The sequence below is a fragment of the Schistocerca piceifrons genome, chromosome 8 (genome assembly GCF_021461385.2).
Source record: "Schistocerca piceifrons isolate TAMUIC-IGC-003096 chromosome 8, iqSchPice1.1, whole genome shotgun sequence".
Classification (NCBI taxonomy): domain Eukaryota; kingdom Metazoa; phylum Arthropoda; class Insecta; order Orthoptera; family Acrididae; genus Schistocerca; species Schistocerca piceifrons.
Genome location: NC_060145.1, coordinates 403,666,738 through 403,686,014, shown reverse-complemented (window position 1 = coordinate 403,686,014; position 19,277 = coordinate 403,666,738). Strand labels below are relative to the sequence as shown.

The 19,277-nt window shown below is 38.9% G+C and overlaps 1 long non-coding RNA gene across 1 annotated transcript in view; it reads left to right on the top strand.

Moving 5' to 3' along the window:
* Positions 1-18,561, top strand: part of LOC124711783 — a 40,897-nt gene extending 22,336 nt beyond the window's left edge. Inside the window, exon 3 of the long non-coding RNA XR_007005519.1 lies at positions 18,172-18,561. This is a non-coding gene — a long non-coding RNA (uncharacterized LOC124711783). The remainder of the gene's footprint in view (positions 1-18,171) is intronic.
* The last annotated feature ends 716 nt before the right edge of the window (positions 18,562-19,277 follow it).

Below are 19,277 nucleotides of genomic sequence, written 5' to 3'. Positions count from 1 at the left end.
CCACCACTGCAAGGACTTTATGTAGGACTTATAGCATACCATCTACTAATCAAGCATGAATCTTTACACTCTAAATATGGCCAGCAATGAACTTTCAAACAGGTATTTGTTGCTATGAGTAATTTAGTAGAATGGAATACTCATCCCATGTTTGGCAACCCTCCATGTAGAATGCAGGGTGTAAATCTCTCTTTGCAGCCTGAATAATCATAATTTTTGTAATCCAGGCTTTCTAAAAATTAACACCATTTTACATCTCCTTGGTATTTATTGTGAATTTCCTCCACTCCACAACAGTAAATAACAAAACTCTCAACAACTAATATCTCTCTCCTCCTGCCTCTGCAGCTGACAGATATAAACATATTCTTAATAATCAAGTAAACAAAATAGTAATTATTGAAACAGTCAAATACAATACTTAAAGCTAAAATAATTAATTACAATAGTTCTTGCTGCAACAGTTATACATCAAACAAATTGCCAGATAGATATTCTGTGGCTGAAATTGTGAATTATTTTAATCTTTTATTTCTGACCCAATAATGCAAAATATAAAATATTGATCTTATTCTTAATTACAAATTGGCTTTTGTTGATAATGTTTTCATGAACTCCAATGTGTTGCTTGATGTCTATAAATAGTAATGATTGTCTTGGATTTTGTGATTTTCTGTACAAAATAGTGTTTTATGTTGGATACGATAACTGAAAATATATAATGATGATTTCCTTTTTAATTAAAGTTCAGATGTTGTAGTTAACATTTCCTTAAGATTCAAATACATTACTTGGTATTATCGTTAAGTTGTTTCTTTATTAAATAAATAGGTAGTATCAAAATATGGAACTATGTTGTTTGTTTAAAATTTGTTCAAGAAATTACTTTCGAAGTACCACTCTGTTACTTAATTAGCTAATCAAAGCTTTACAGGTGTCATTATTGTTGCAATGATGGATATAATTTGTTGTAATACACTTACGTAAAGTATACAGTGATGTGAGACATTTGGTATCAGGTCGTATGCTAATGTGTGGTGCTGTAATATTCAGTTGATGTAACTTGGTTTTTCCCAACACAGACTGAATGTGAGATTTCTATTTTGCGTCCTAATTTTAACATGGAACTGACATTGGCACTGTTGAAATATAAATATGTTGTTGATTAACATTATTAAAAGTGCATCTTTGGTTTCGGGATTGATATACATTCTACCTGTATTCTTTCCCACTCCTCCCAAAGTGGTATTCCACCATCCACCACAGCTAAAACATATCTTGCTCCATCATTATTCTACTTTAAATACAACCCATCTCCAAATGGATTCTGTTCCTTCAAAAAACCCAGGTGCAAGATCAGTTCTAAGGTCTTACCTAGCACATAACTTCCCATTATCTTCCCAGGCATACCTTATCCTACCTGAGGCAGAGCCACTAGTGTGGCAGTCATACACCAGCTGTACTGTAACTTTTGCACTGCCTTTGAAAAAAATTATACTCACAAAACTGCTGAGAGCTGCTGATAAATAATTCATTATTTACTATCAGTTTTGACTTTCTGGTTATCTTCACATATCACATAATTAACATTTGGTAATTTTATGGGGTGCAAATCACTGAGTGAGTCATTGCCACTGTGTAGATTAAAAACTTCTGTTCAGAACAATACTGTCATATAGAATAAGGTATACTTAGATGAATGATGAACTCTAACTTCACTTAATGAAGGTTTATTCAGCACTTCTACATATAAGAGTGGGGAGAGGACTGCCTCCAGCTAGAACACATACAGTATATGTACAACTACAGAACATTCCAGTACAGTGATACTTGACATTTGTGGATACTTCTAGAATGTACTCTAACCAAATATAGAAATTAAAATGGTACAATCCAGATGAGTTATGAACTCAGCACCCTCCTTTCAACAGTTTAGTATCTACTCAGCTTGTTCTGTGATATTGCTCCCTCCTTAAGAGAACTGCATCTCTGTGTTACATTGTCCTAGTCTGGGAACGAGTCATCGATACTGCACACCCTGACCCTCGATGACTGATGCTTACCCTGGCGGTGATCTTCTTAGAACTTCTTTTGCCACTCTGCTGTTCATCATGTTTCTGCTTGTTGCCTGTCACCAGAACTTTGAATTTACCCTGGGTAGCATGATCCTTGTAGGAATTTGAAGGGCCTGGACCGTATCTCTGATCTTTCTTAATCTTGCGTCGGGGTCAAAATCTTCAACTTCATAAGTAACATCAGACAACTGTCTTACAACATTATAAGGTCCAAATTAGGGCCTGAGGAGCTTCTCAGAGAGACCAATCTTCTGAACTGGAGTGAAGATCCAAACGAGGTCACCAGGCTGGTAGACAACAGGGCGGTAGCTCACATCATACCTTCAGCGATCATTTTCTTGAGCCTGCAACATGCAGAGTTGAGCTAACTGCCAAGCTTCCTCAGCTCTGGTTAACACCTGGCTGATGTGGTCATCGTCCACACCATAAGATGTAATGGAAACACAATGTCCATTGTCATAGTCGCCTCACGCCCATGCACCAGGAAAAATGGCGTAAATCCTGTGGTGTCTTGTTTTGCGGTGTTGTAGGCAAACATCACGAAAGGTAGCAACCCCTCCCAGCTGCTCTGCTCAACATTAACGAACATTGATAGCATGTTATCCAAGGTCTTATTAAGGCATTCAGTAAGCCCATTAGTTTGCGGATGGTAGGCAGTCATCATGTGATGATTAATGTTACTGACGGCTTATCTCTGTCACAAGATTCGATTCAAAAACTTTCCCTCGATCTGTAATTAACGACCTTGGGTCACCATGTTTTAATACAGTGTCTTCCACAATGAATTTGGCTACCTCGGATGCTTCAGCTGTTTTCACAGCTTTTGTAATGTTATAGTGTGTCAGATAATCAGTGCAAACAATAATCCATCTATTTCCACTAGCAGACGTTGGAAATCATCCAAGGAGGTCAATCCCAACATGCTGGTAAGGTGTTTCGGCTGGTGGAATTGGTATGAGTTGGCCAGATGGTTTCTGAGGAACTTCCTTTCTCCTCTGGCACTCTCTGCAATACGATACATAGTGACGGACACTCCTAAATAAACCTGGCCAGAAAAATCTCTTGCGGATTCTATCGTATGTCTTAACAAATCCTAAATGTCCAGCCTCAGGTGTGTCATGGAATTTCTGTAGAACATCTGAGCACATGTGTTCAGGAATCACTGGTAGCCACCTCTTTCCAAACGGATCAAAGTTTTTCTTGCAAAGTAATCCATTAACTACCTTAAATTGTCCTTTCACATCCTCTGACTGATTTAGGGCAAGCATAATTTGAGATATATTGGCGTCCTCCTTCTGCTAAGCAGAGAGATCCTGAAGTGTAGTGAGACAGTCACTATCTTCACCAAGCCTTGATGGTCTTGCACAGGGTTTCTTGAGAGGCAGTCTGCATCTTGGTGTTTTCTTCCACTTTTGTACACTACGGTAATGTCATACTCTTGAAAACATGGTGCCCACCTGGCGAGTCGTCCTGTTCGATTCTGTCAACCGACAAAATGAATGATGGTGTGTAACAACTGTGAATGGCCTTCCATAGGGATACTGTCAAAATTTGCACATGGCCCAGATCACAGCAAGTCATTCTCTTTCTGTAGTTGAGTAGTTTCTCTCAGTTTTTGTAAGTGCCCTAGAAGTATAGGCTATAACCTTTTCTTTTCCATCCGAAATTTGCACCAGAACAACACCAAGCCCATAACCGCTGGCATCTGTGTGTAGTTCTGTAGGTGCTCTCTCATCATACAGACCAATTACAGGGTCAGTCTTCAGAGCTTTTCACAGCACATTGAAAGAATCTTGTTGAGCACCACTCCAGATAAATTTAGCATCTCATGGAGTGGCCTGGCTTTGATACAAAAGTCTTTGATAAAACAATGGTAATAAGAATATAATATGAGGAAGCTTCCCACATTTCTAATACTTTTAGGAATAGGAAATTCCATTATAGATTTCACCTTTTCTGGGTCTGGCCACACACCGTAGTTTGACACTAGGTGTCCAAGTATTTTGATTTATTTTGCTCCAAAGACAGACTTTCAGTCTGCCTTGTTGCAGACACTTACGAACAGCCCTCAGTCTTTTGATGTGTTCATCACATGTCTCTGAGTACACTATAATGTCATCTAAATAACAAAGACAAATCGTCCACTTCAGGTAACGTAGAAGGTTATCCATCATCCATTCAAAAGTTGCTGGTGCATTACACAAACCAAATGGCATTACCTTAAACCCATACAGGCCCTCAGGGGTGATGAATGCAGTTTTCTGATGATCAGCCGCATCTACTTCAATATGCCAGTACCCCGGGTACATGTCCATGGTTGAGAAAAACTTAGCCTCCTTCAGACCATCTAGTGTATCATCAATTTGTGGAAGAGGGTAAATGTTCTTTTTAGTTATCTTATTAAGCTTCCTGTAATCAACACAAAAGCACCAACTGCCATCCTTCTTCCTGACAAGGGCCACTGGTGATGACCATGGGCTCTGCGAAGGTTGAATGAAGTTGTTTTTCATCATTTTCTCTATCTCATCGCAAATTATTTGACGTTCAGTTGCTGACACATGGTATGCTCTCTGGCTTATTGGTTGATAGTCTACAGTGCTAATCTGGCCGTTCAAACTTCTTGCATGTAATTCTTTTTTGATGCATTGTCTCAATATACTGGCACCATTTTATAAAGTCGTCTGCTGTCGAAACCTCCTTCAGGAGTAGGGCTTGATACATGTCCTCAGCAACACCTTTCATGATATGTGCAACCTTATCTTCCTCCTTCATTCTAGGATCCACTATTTTACACAGCTCGAAGCTGTCTTGAATGTAGGATGCAGTAGTTTCTTGTGGATGCTGTGCCCTGCACTTTAATTTATCATCAGCCTTGCCTTTCTGTCACTGTGTGTCACTGAAATACTTGCGCAGTTCCACCCGGAATACTTCGCAGCTTGTTAACTTCTCCTCGTTGTTCTCATACCACTGCTTGGCAGTACCCTCCAAGTAGAAAAATACGTTAGCCAAACACACAATGTTATCCCATTTGTTAAATTTGGCCAAACGCTCATATACCTTCAGCCACTTGTTTGGATCTTGGCCATCATCACCAGAGAACCCAGAAGGATGTCTCATGTGGTGGCACACAGTCACTGTCATTGTAATATCCTCTTCTTCTTCTGTCTCCGGCAGATTGCAATCTGTTGAATATGGCCCAAACTCAGGTTTCTCGCCACATTAACGGTGGCTCTGTTGTGGCCTGATGGGAGCAACTGTGTCGTCACAAGTTCCAATACCCAGCATCTCCACCAGAATAATGTCATGTAGAAGAAGGTGTACTTAGATGAATGATGGACACTTACTTCACTTAAAGAAGATTTATTCAGCACTTGCACGTACAAGAGCTCAGAGCCTTTGGCCAAAACACATACGATGTAACTTACCAAATGAAAGCATTGGTATGTTGATAGAGACACTAACAAACACAAACACACACACAAAATTCAAGCTTTCGCAACCCACGGTTGCTTCATCAGGAAAGAGGGAAGGAGAGGGAAAGACAAAAGGATGTGGGTTTTAAGGAAGAGGGTAAGGAGTCATTCCAATCCCAGGAGCGGAAAGACTTACCTTAGGGGGAAAAAGGGACAGGTATACACTCGCACACACACACACATATATAGAACATTCCAGTACGATGATTCTTGACATTTGTGGATACTTCTAGAATGTACTCAAACTGAATATAGAAATTAAAATGGTACACTGCAGGTGAGTTTTGAACTCAGCACCATCATTCAATAGTTTAGTATAATAACCACTACACCACAGTGCAAGTCAGCTTCTTCTGCGAAAAAGTGATTAAAAGTGTTACTTGAAAGCAGACTTGTCCTGTGATAATTATAACTAGAATTCTGTAAATTCAAAGCAAGAAGCAGTAATAAGAGAACTGTGGTATTAACAATGGTTTCTTCCCATAAAGTAGAAGCTTTCCAGCTAATCTTTAATGTTCATCTTAACCTGTGCAAGCACAAATAGAACTTAATAGTTTGATAGGTAATTTTCAATAAGTGTGCAGTGTCAATTTCTCATCTACTTTTGTTGTTTATGAGCACCTCAAGTTGTTTCACAACTGTGAAAGTTTTATTTCAGTACAGCATGTATAAACACAATGAAAAGAATGAATGGCCTAGTAAGCAATGACACATTCACTTCATCTGTCAACCTCAAGTAAAAGCATTTGCCTTTGTATCAAGGTATCTTTCTTCAGCATCTAGTGTATCCTACATTGTTTTTCCGTGATCTCTCTCAGCTCTGTATGTTGCATTAAGTGTTGGAAATTCCAGCACTTGCAAGTGAAATGCTACTAAGTAAACAAAATGAGTAGCAGACCAGAATCCCAAATTCCATGCCCCTGATCAAAATGACACTAATAGGTTATCAACTGTATGTGACTACACACATGAATGCATTGCTGTTACTTGGATGCATGCTGTTAGCATCGGTGTAGGGCATTAACTCTGAATGCATAACCATGTAAGAAATTTCAAAAGTCATTCAGTGCAAGACAAGCACATCTGTCTCTCAGAGAAGTGAAAGCCTTAACTAATTTCATTGTATACCACGTCCAATATGACCTCTGTCTATGGCAGACACTGCATTTCTGCAAAGCCTCAGAGATGCAGCAGTGGTGTGCATTAATAAGAATCAAACAATCAATGTTCGTAAAATTGTTGATGATGCTAATTTCTGTCTCATTAAAAAAATAGTGAGCAATGAGGCTCTGAAATAATAAAAACCCATTTTGCAGAGAATAGATTCTTAATTATTATCATGGCCTCTGTGACCAGCTCTCCAATGAAACACAATTAGGTGGTTTGAATCCTGTCTATGCTGACAAGTTTCCAAAGATCAGTGAGTTTTATCCAGTGAGTGTTTTGATATAAGCAATCATTGGTATCTAGTGACTCATTACAGAGTATTTTCTTTTGCATGCTGTTCCAGTTGCCTTTGTCAAATGTTCTACAATAAATACATTCACAGCAAAGCTAATGCATCTACTGTGGAAAATCTTAAAGGCTTGTAAAGAAACTGCCAAAGTTGTCCTGTAGTATTTGCTGATGCCAACATGCATAAATACATTCTTGCTGTATCACCCATATGCTTTTATTGTATACTGCTCAGGTTTGTCTCATGTTTTGTTCCCAGCAACCTTAATTGTGTAAATGTAGTGACACAGTGAGATTACATTTAAAACATACAGTTGTATAATATATACCTCATATATTGGGACATGGAGTACTATTGATGAGGGGCACAATGGCACAATGAAGAGCTGTTCCTGCACCAATTTCTTCTTTATGTCAGCACCTGTTGGTAACTATCATTTGAGGGATAGATGTTATAGGCCTTATGACACATGTGAGAATGGCCTGCCTTGGAGAGGACATAATGAATTCTCACTGTGCAGGAGAGCAAGAACTGATCTGAGAGTTCCTGTGGAGTAAGGCTGTGTGCCAGACCAGTACGTGAACCTGGAACTTTTGCCATTTGTGGGCAAGTGCTCTACTGACTCAGCTATGCAAGCACAACTCATGATGGCCCCTCATAGGTCCATTTCCAACAGTACCTCATCTCCTACCTTCCTACATGCTATATGGATCTTGGGTGTATAGAGGCAAGAAGACATATATGGTCAAGTTTAAAGCAGTTGGCTGCTGACAACTAGCATGCTGCACTGGTATCGCCTCCAGCGCACCATTTGGAGCTTGGCATTGTCATATCCCACTGTTATCATTTCCGCTGCCCAAAGCTTTATGACTGCTAGTTTTCAAGAAGTTAACTTTTACAAACAGGAAAAATTCACCAGTTTCAACAAGTTTAATGTAACACTGGGTGTGTTTAAAAATAAGAACAGATTTTTACTTATTTACAGACATAAGAGAATTTACACAGTATGTGAATTAAACAAATTTTTGTTTCATGCTTGTTAAGAACTAAAAACTGACCTCCTCTTGGTTATTTTGTGAACATATTTCATCAATTTGATGTTAATACAAATAAGTACACTGGACTGCACAGAGAGAAACAACCAAGACAATACACAGTACGGTAACATAATATGGAACAACTTGCATGTGACGGTAATTGACAATCTAACAGGAGTGCAGAATTTCATTTTATCATAGACCTACGTTAAGAGACTGCATGCCTTAAGTCCAGCAACACAATCCGTACCTATGAGGCAGTTCTTTTTATGCTGCACTCCAGTCTGCACACATCACTGAATCTTGCATGACTACAATAACACTCGGAAAAGGGTCAGTGTACCAACACAGAAAGAACAGACTATCTGATAAAATCAACTATTTTGTTGAGGCCCCTTACTTGCCAATGACGTTGACATTAAGAATGCACAACATTTATGCAAAATTGAGAACAGTACTTATCTGAATTCAGGGAGTTTGGGAGACAAACTAATGTGGATACAAAACAATCCCATTGTGTCGTATTTAGTTACTCATAGATAATCCCTTTGATGTTGTGCCATGTGGCTCTTAGGAACATTTTGGACTCTGCCTTTAATAAATCACATGATTTCTTCAGAACAAAAATCACACTAACAACCTGGACTCAACCACACGGCCATCATCAACATCCTGTTACAACAATGCGCCAGTATACCAATGAAGGTCTCTACCCACTGACCGACAGTTGGTTGAGTCATGATGTATGACCTCCCATATGCTTTGTTCACTTAAACTACCTCCATCTAAAACTGTAGATATTGCCACCAGGAAAAATAAATATTGAAACGGCAACTAAAAAGACTGCCTATGTGGATGATGTAACCAAGGCAGATTACAGTCTGAAGTAGGTCCGACATCAGCCAAGCTCCAAGACATTTTCTTCCATTCAATGGCCTGTCTGTCTTACTTAGAACATATGAGGCTGCTGTGACAGCAGACAAGCTAATTTATCAATTATTTGTCTATCAAAACTGCAGTGTCTTATATTGTTTTCTCCAGTGTACTCTTTAGCAAAACTCTCTGAAAAATTTTCGTTTCATTTTTACTGTCTTAAAATGCATTTTTCGGATGTACTATTTTTCTTTCCTTGGTTGTCCTTTCCCTGGACTCATCTGTTCACTAATTTCCAAGGGATATCTGTCCTCAGAAATTCAGTCTTACTAATTGTTTGTGCCTTAGCGAAACCTTATGTCAGCTCTCCAGAAACTTTCAGCAACTATGCTCTCCTGCCAGCCCTAATGACGTGGTGCCCTTGTCCCCCCTTCCCCCTCCCTTTCCACCCTATGCAACAATGGTAGCTTCTTGCCTTCAGGTGGTCCTACAAATTCTAATGTCAGTGCTTAGTTGAAACTGATATATCTTGAGATCTAACTCTCAAATCACAAAGCATGTTTTCACAAAACTTACTGTAATCAAATTGTATGCCCATCATCCTGTGACTGCATATACTTATCACTTTCCTTCATTATTTTAATTTATCGAGAGATTAGCTGTGAGTTTGCTGAGCATACAAAGTGGAAGAATCTACCACTGCCATGTCTCAATCTTCTCACATTGTTTTTGAAACTTCCATGAGCTCTGAATATCGGTACATGATAAACTTCTCTTTCCTTTATTTCTACATCATGTAGGTATATTTTACTTTCTCACATTTTCTCCTAGCCCCAACTGTTCACAGCCTTCAATTCTGGCATTTTCATTTCCTTTACCAAGTCTTACCAGTTTCTAGAACACCCCCCAACATTTAACACTATATATTTTAAGAAAACATGCACTGATAGTAACACCAGTTAATTCCAATACAACATATTTCAGTAAGAGTATCTCTTTATGCTATGTATGTAGTGTTATCACAGTTACTTTGTCGTACCACTTAACACTTCGCATCTAACTTCACCACACAGTTTCACATGCTAGTGCTGGTGTGTTAACCTATAGGATATGAGGTAAGTGATTATGATTCTCCACCTTGAGATGTAACCCTAGGCATGGGACAAAAGAGAGTATTGCTGTCCGCCATGTCTGCCATGACACCTTCTTTCTCATCAACACCATGGTCCACTTCAATTGCTACTCCAGAGCCCTCTTTCTCAAGATGTGAGCTAGGTTCATATATCTCAGAATATAAGCCTCACAATGACACCTGAATGGTACCATTTTCCACACCATGTAACAAAGGTTGTTTTCTAACTACACACAGATTAATTTGTTATGCTGCTTTTTCCAAATACTTTCAGAATAATTTTAGTCATGACTTTAGTGATGGAAGCTTACCATTATTGCTCATTATGATTTACTCTGTCCAAGGAATACCACTCATGACTCCATAGACTTTTTTCCCTGTCCATTAATGTACTTTTTTGTTTTTCATAGACTGAAAATGATACTTTCTTGATTGCTTTTGCTACATTTACTCAATCACTAGATCTTTTTATATTTACACTCCTGAGTCCACCTATTCTGGTGCTCCACACTGCTCAGTCTCTTATTTCCTTAGCCAATCACATAAAATATACAGGTCACACACCTGTCTGTGACACAAATCACTCATCTTCTTAACATCAGATCCTTGCAATCGTATATATTATACATTCCGCACTGTTACTTTAGTTCCAAGTAACATTTGTATTATATTTATTCCTCTTGTAACCTATTTTACTTAAACCATAAAAACACTGTTCATACTTGTATATCAGAGTGTTACTTCCAATGTTGTGATTTACCCAGAATTTTGTCTTGTTTTCACTTCATGTCCCCCTTGTTATTTTCTCTGTATTTCAAAACTCTATTCACACTGTTCTACTTTTGGGATTTTACATTTATCATGATATCTTCATGACATCCTGTATCCAACCATTGACTTACTTCACATATTCTCTTGCCATTTTAATGACTTCCCCACTTCAATTGTCTATAAGCACATACTGAAGATTATCAACAATATATTAAACAAAAGAGGAAGAGAATAGAAGAAGGAAAGAATGCATTGTTCTACCCAGCTCAAGTACGGACAGTCGCCTCACTGTGAAGTTTCCCACAGAGTAGGAAACCTCATACCCTTTTTAATGTGCCTCATCCACCATCCCTTCATCAACTTTCCACGGATCTGTTTCTGGTCCTCCTTCCAGAGGATAACTCTTACATCCTTTTTCTGCTTCCCTTTGAACTCCAAAACAATATAAACTTATATAACTTATATTTCATACTTCTTTTTCGGTACAACCTTTGGTCCTACTTGGAAGTTCAAAATTTCCCAGAAATGGCTCCTTTTACTAAAAAAATTGTGTTACTACTGCCTTTTCCTAAGTAAACTCAGCATGAACAGGTGCTATGAAGTTCTAGTGGTACCAAAATGGGCACCTTGTCATCCTCAGCCCACAGGCATCAATGAATATGGATGTGGAGGAGCATGTGGTCAGCACATCGCACTCCTGACTGTTAGTCAGTTTACATGACCGGAGCTGCTACTTCTCCAACAAGAAGCTCCTCAGTTTGCCTCACAAGGGCTGAGTACACCTCACTTACCAACAGAACTCAACAGACCGTCCAAGTTCTAGCTCACTCTGACAGTGTTTAACTACGCTGATCTGATGACTGCCTTTTCCTGCATGCTGATATTTTGTTAGAAAACGAATATTTGCATACTTGGAAATACACATGGTTTATTAGGTTCTGGTTCAACACAAAGCACGTACAACAACAACAACAACAACAACATACAGAGAAACCACACACAGGTGCATATTACTAACCACTGAACATGAAATACTGACTTTAGTTATTAAAGAACACCAAAGATGTAAAATACATTAACACTCTCCCTTATTTAATAACTTGCAAAGTCTAATCTTATTACATAAATACTGATATCTAATCGAAAACAGAGGCTTTTTTAGTATATCAGCAAGTTGTTCTACAGTATCTACTTTTGCAACTATGATTTCATAAGCACTAAATAGTTCACAAACAAAGAAATGCCTTATATGAATATGCTTCGTTCTTCAGTGAAACTTGGGATTCTGGGCAAGCCAGATAGCAGCTTCATTGTCAACCTCCAGAACTGGTGTTGCCTCCAATTGGTCCAATTCTGTCAGAAGCTTCTTGATCCAGACAATTTCCTGAGCAGCTTCACTGGCAGCGACAACCTCAGCTTCAGTTGCGGATATGGCAGCAGAAGATTGCCTTTGACTAATCCAGGTGATGGGTACCCCAGAGTACAGACAAAGGACACCAGATGTTGAGAGCCCAGAGCCAAGATCACCACCAATGTGGTCAGCATCACTAGAACACTCTAAAACCTGCTTCCTAGAATTGTTTTTATATAAAAGTCCATAATTTGTTGTGCCTCTCAGGTATTGTAAGATTCTTTTAACTTTCACTACATCACAATCTGTTGACTTCATGATACAACACTGACAGCATATGCAATGTCAGGACGTCTCCCACACATCAGAAACATCAGTACTCCAACAGCTTGGCTGTATGGAAATTCATAGTTGCAAGGACTTTCTTCTGTATCATTGTCATTTATAATGGGTGTAGGTACAGCCTTGCAGTTCTTCATGTTGAAACGCTCTGGTGTTTTCCTGTGTGATGAGTCTGACTTGCACATACAGTTCCACGTTCTTGTTGGTCAATTTCCAGACCTAAGAAAATGATGCAGGCACTGAAGTAATTTTAAACTCTTCTCTTAAATCACTGACAATGTCTTCAAATTCCTGTTCACTGTGAGCTGCAATCAGACCATCATCAACATAAAGCACAAGGAATATTTTCTTACAGCCTTACTGTCTCACATAAAGACATGGATCAGCTTCACTCCTCAGAAAGCCCAGTTTAGTGAGATGATTACTGTACTTCTAATTCCAGCAATGCAGAGCCTGTTTCAGTCTGTATGGACTTTTCTTCAAGCAACATACTCTCCCAGACCCATCATCACATCCTTGAGGTTGTTGCATATAAATGGTTTCTTTTAAATCAATATAAATGCTCTCCCTTGCAGCAACACTTAGCAGTGCTCTGAATGTGCTCTGAATGTCTGCTCATAGCCAACTCCTCTCTGTTGCGAATAACCCTTAATCACCAATCTTTCTTGAATTTATTGACTGAGCCATCAGCATTTGTTTGACTTTATACACCGATCTATTAGGAATGGACATCTTTGCATATGGTAGGTCAACCACATCCCTCGTTCCATTTTCTTGAAGAGCTTTTATTTCAGAATCCATAACTTCCTTCCAGAAATCGTTTTGAACAGACTTCATGGCATCGCTGTATGTTTCTGGTTCTTGGAAAGATATTGAGAGGTTCATTACATAATCATTAAACTTTTGTGGAGGTCTGAGGGTTAACCGATCACACAGACATGGTAAAGCTTCTGCACTTGTGTCTTCCTGATCTTCCTCCTGAGGGTCTTCATCTACATCCAAGGAACTGCCATCCTCTTCACTCTCACTATCAATACCATTGGTCTTCAGTCTGAGGTACTGGATCCTGATGACTGAAAACATTCACTGGAAGAGTTGAACTTTTCTCACTCTTCAGTGGCCTCTCCTCGAAGATGACATCTCGTGACCTAATGAGTTTGCACACCTCTCCACAATAAATTCTGTAACCCTCATTATGATCATATTCAATAAGGACACATTTCAGTGCTTTTCGGTCCATGTTCCTCCTCTGTTGTTTTGGAATATGAGCATAGCAAGTGGAGCCTATCACCTGCGGATGTTTCAGGCTAGGCTTCCTTCCATACCACAATTCATATGAATATGTTCCTGGAATACTGGAAGGCCCTTTTCAGTTTAGAATGTAGGTTGTGGTGTTCACCGTCTCTGCCCAAAGTTTCTGTGGAATGTTTGCATGTGCATGCATTACGGCCCTGGCAGTTTCCTCAACTGTGCAGTTCTCTCTTTCACTGCACCCATTTTGTTCTGGAGTGTAAGGCATTGTGAGGCGTTGAATTACACCCTCTTTGTGAAGAATCTCTTTTGCTTGTTTGTTGTCAAATTCTTTCCCATTATCACATCAGCGTGAATAAGTTCACCTGGTTCTGCTGTCCTCTTTCTGTTACCAAATGGTAAACGAAGAGCCTTGACATAAATACAGCCTTCACAAAGTTCACTATCCATTTCCACCTCATTATTTAACTCGCTACAAAGTACAGACTTCACATGGCAGCATGTTCTGGTTTCCAAATGTTTCATGATAAAGCTGCAACGTATTGTCTCTGCTAGTGGTATTAACAGCGCTGAGGGAGCTAGGTTTCACATTTCTTACAGCAAGTTTAAAAAGGCCTACAAAGCAATCACAGACAACTGCCAATCTAGTAACATTATCAATCTTAAGATGACAAATTTCTGCAGTTGATGTGAATTTACTTTCTGGATGTTTATCCTTTACTGCAAGAACAGAGAATAGATTGTTGTGAATCTGAGGTACATACCATACATCTGTCAAGGTAATTCTGTTCCATTTTCCTCCGACTGCTGCTTCAATGTCTATTGAACCTTTTTCCAATTGCTTCAATTATGTCACCATTAGCTGTAGTAACTGACTGTTTTGTTAGAAAACGCTGAAATGTTTTGAAACAATTCCTGTCATTTGTAATATGACTTGTTGCACCATTGTCTATATACCAGTCATCATTTCTACATTCAGAGTTCATCACAGAAGATGTCATAGCAAGAAGTAGCATATTTGTATCTGTGGTAGCTGGTTTTGGAGGTTTGCCATCCGCTACCCACTTTCTGCACACTTTAATTGTATGGTTAAGTTTCTTGCAGTAATTACATATTAATTTCTTTTTCTTCTTTTTCTCTGTTGGATTTACTTGCTGAAATGACAGCCTTGATGAGTCTGTAGTGAGGGCTTCTTGTTTACTAAAATCACCCTCCTTTGTACTAAGAGCTTTTTCATATGCACACAATTTATTTGTTAAATTATCAATTGTTCTGTCATCTCTAGATGTTAGCATCCAACTAGATTTAAACAAAAAATAGTCTTCTGGTAGTGTACCTTATATTTTACAAATCAAAAACAAATCAGGCATTTCTGAATTATTTACGATGTCTTTGGTCATTTCTGGTTTCAATTCTCTCCACAAATATTTCTGTTAGGAAATATGTGTCACAATATCATCTTCAGGAGCCTTTTTGTAACTAAAGAACTCCAAACAAAGGTTGTAAACTTTGTCTTCAGAGACACCATCAAATATTTTGTGTGATTCTGTCCACACTTCATACACTGTATTTAGATGCATTATTTTCTGCTAAGTTTTTTCCAACACATTTGTAGTCAAAACAAGTAGAGCGTTGCTGTCTGCTTTGTTAAAAGCTTCTAAAGCACTTTTATAGATCGCCCTTTGTTCAACGGTAGCACTTTCAGAAATAATACTAGGTTTCACTGTCCTCCCTTCCACAACATCAAGTGCACCAGGAATTCCTCATAGACAAATACTTATTTTGTATTTCCAAATGTTCCAATTTGTTTTGTCTTCCACAACTCCGATGGTGATAATTCTCCTTGAATCCATTGTGGTTGCATGGAATTAACAACTTCAAAAACGTCTTCTTGGAGATAACTTTAAAAACCTTTTGCACAGAGCTACGTTATTATTTTTGTACAAGTGTCCTTTTAACACACACCTGGGCCCATAACCTGCTGAGATTTTCTTAGAAAAATAAATTTTTCCATATTTGGAAATACACATGGTTTATTAGGTACTGGTTCAACACAAAGTACGTACAACAAGAACAACAATATACAGAAAAACCACACACAGGTGCATATTACCAACATTAGCACTGCATGTACATTATTATACAACACCGCTCGACATTTACATCACAACAATTTATATTAAAGAATTGATACCTATGATCATGTTAACACAGTTTCTGAATTCTCTAACGTGTGCAATTCTGTGACCACAACTTTGAACTAGTTTGACTTCATGTTGGATTGTTTTGGACACCATCTCTGTAGCACCAAAAATTTTAACGTTACAGGTCAGCAGTAGTACTGTGTTCATTTTGCTAGGTGAAGTCACTGAAATCTGTGAACAGCTGTCAACCAGTACCTCACTTTCTAAGCCACCTACTGCTACTTTTACAATCGGATTGACATCAACTGAAATGGGCACCAGCTCTCCCCCACAAAACAACTCTTTTATTTTGCCTTTTTTTTACCCAACTCAGTCACAGGCATCGAATTTCTATCTTTGCTCTTCCTATTCACCATTGAGTGTGGGAGTCTAAAAGCACACTGCATGAGTGCTGTCCAACCTAGATGGCAGTCATATTTGGCATCTCCATCAAATACGAATTTGTAAATCATATTAGTGCTGTCCAGAGGCACTATTGTGTTTTGTAATGAACATTCTTGTTTGAATTCTCTCCCTTGCAGTTCAGAAGTGCTTGCTTCCTTGCAGTCTTTCATATACTGTTCTGGAGCCTGAAGTCCTCACACTTGCCATATCAACGAATTTTTACTTCTTATTGTTCCTGTTCCAGTCAGTTGCTTTTTGTCAAACTGTCACACTATCCCAATAGTACCAGTAGCATTTAATCCGTCAGTTATGTCATAATAATAACTGGGGTGCAAGTCAGGTGACTCTTCACATACACTCAGTGGTGCAGGAATGTCTCCCCCACTCATTAGTGTCTCCATTCTTACAAAGTTCAATAGAACTTCCCATCAGCTGCCCAACCAAGCTATTCAGCAATCTTGTTCCCCCACTGAGTGCACCTCCTCTCCACCAAGGTCACCTGTGGCAGCTGCTATATACACTTTATTTATGTTCCTCACTATTATTTGCCAGTTTTCTACCTAAAATTGGTCATCAGAATGATTGAAATTCTGTTGCCTGCCGTGCACATCATCATAAGTGGCACGAGTCTTCCACCTTCCCACAGCTCCTGTGTTATATTTTGCACTGTACTGTAAGGGCCATGAAAATATTAGACTCTTTCAAGAAAACGTTCATAATTCTCGTAATTATCATGGAGTGGTGCTACAAGTTTTCACCAAACACAGAATGGTAACAAAAGTTTTATACCCACAACAACAACTGTACAGCCACCCCACATCAGTACTTACAGATTGCCTTCATTACAGATTGTCTTACAGAATGACTTCATTGTGCCCTGACCAGGTTGAACTAGTCTTCGATCCAGAAGTGTATGAGCAGTTATCACTGAATTGCTGTAGACCAATATTCTTTCAAAAATTGGACCTTGATAATTTGTAAATTATTACAGTACTTAGTTACATCATTCATCTGTCTAAAGACATCATCTTTGAATTGCTCTGCTGTAAAAGAAACAGACAGCAAATGAGTTGTAGAAAAGGTAGTAAGAGCAACTTGACTTTCTGCGAGTTGTATCCAAGGCTATATCCTCAAAGTCTTATGTGGATGGCCTTAGCCGCAGCTGGTTCCATGGCTAAGTAAAGATGAGGACAGCAACCAGGCAACAGTCAGTTACTGCTTCACAGTGGGCTAATAGCAACTTGTCCAGAAACACATGGAAGTATGACTTCTTGACATGGCTGGAAGTACGAGAAGATTGTACTGAAAGATGTTAGGCGATTAGCCAGTTTCATCCATAGCTAGTGTCACACTCTTGGATATTATGGTGCAACTTAATGGTATAAACAGTAACAAACATTATGAGCACAATGAAACAAACAAAAATTAACAAAATATAGGCACTAGTAACTTCACTAGGCAAAAATTAATTTATATCATTACCTATGTCAAAGTATCATTAACCATAAAGCCACATGACAAGATTAAAATGTGGGGATGCCCCTAATATAACTATAAAATGTAGAAACTGTAGCTTATACGTTTGAAATCTGTGGTAACAGCTAAAGAGGCGAAACTTCTAAAATGTTATAATTGTTTCCGGTATAAAATTTGTTTCATACTTGGAAACTGACTCCTTTTGATGAACTGTTCCTTGTGATATGCACCTCCCTCTACTCTTTATGTGTAAGGTCTATGTGTTTTGGCATAAAACTTGAAATTTGACATTTCGCTTATGTGGCATAGGCACCAGCACTTAAATCAGTGTCTTTGTTGTCCACAGGTGTGCTCGGTTGTCTTGGACACTCCTAATGTCCCCTGTGACAGGTCAGCCTGCAGCGACAAAGTCATTAGTATCAGGGTGCACACCCACCTTCCAGGCAACGAGACCAGCAGCTCATCATCGACGATGTTTTCTTTTTCTATTGTGGTGGGCATCCGCATACTATAAGCGCAGCCAACACACTATGAGCACCACGTGCTGACGTCACGGGCACAGAGAAGACATCACCTATTGGCTGGAGACGCTGTGGCTCTGCTGTTACCACAACAGAAACATTACATCATTGTGAGGCTAACATCAGTACAGTCAGAAATGTTTACCTGGCATTTAAAACTGATTTTTGTTTACAATAAACAAATTATTTGAGCAACATGAGAATACTCATTGAGAGTAACTTATCATTGTTTAATAGTTCGCGTAACAACCTTCACTGAGATCAGTGTAGGGCATCTGTTTTAGCTTTGTACTGGAGCATTAGTTACACGACGATACATGCATTGGCTTATTCACTTTCATTCAGCATCTTGTTCCATCAGAAATTTAACAGCATTCTTGAAGGCGTTCACTGCCAACCACTTAGCCTATCTGTAGCAATGTATGTTATGCGTCATCAGCCTCACAATTTCTTCATGGCAGAACTCTCAATACAGACAAAGTTTCCAGAGCTTCATGTTTTCGAAGCCATCTTCAGAGTATAACAGTCCTAGATTGAGAGATAATGCCTGAGAAAAGAAACTTATAATAGAGAAGAATTTATCTGTGGTCATCACAGACACAGCTACAAACTAATAATCCTGACTTTTTCCCCATGGAAATCTTGACACTTAAACATCCCTCTTGACATATTCTGCCTGAGAAAGGCCACACCAGTTAAGTTACCACACTGTATTCATTCGCTTCATCACAGATATTTCACATGAAAAGTCAAAATAAAAAGGAAATAATTTCATGCTTGGCAGAGCGAGTGCACCAGCATACATCATTGGTTCAGTAAATGACGTGTCACAGTCACATGACTGGCCATCGGTCCCTATCAGCCGACTTCCACAATTGGTGGCCAGAGCCTGGTGTGACATAGGCAAACTCTAGATCACAGTGTTTTGAGC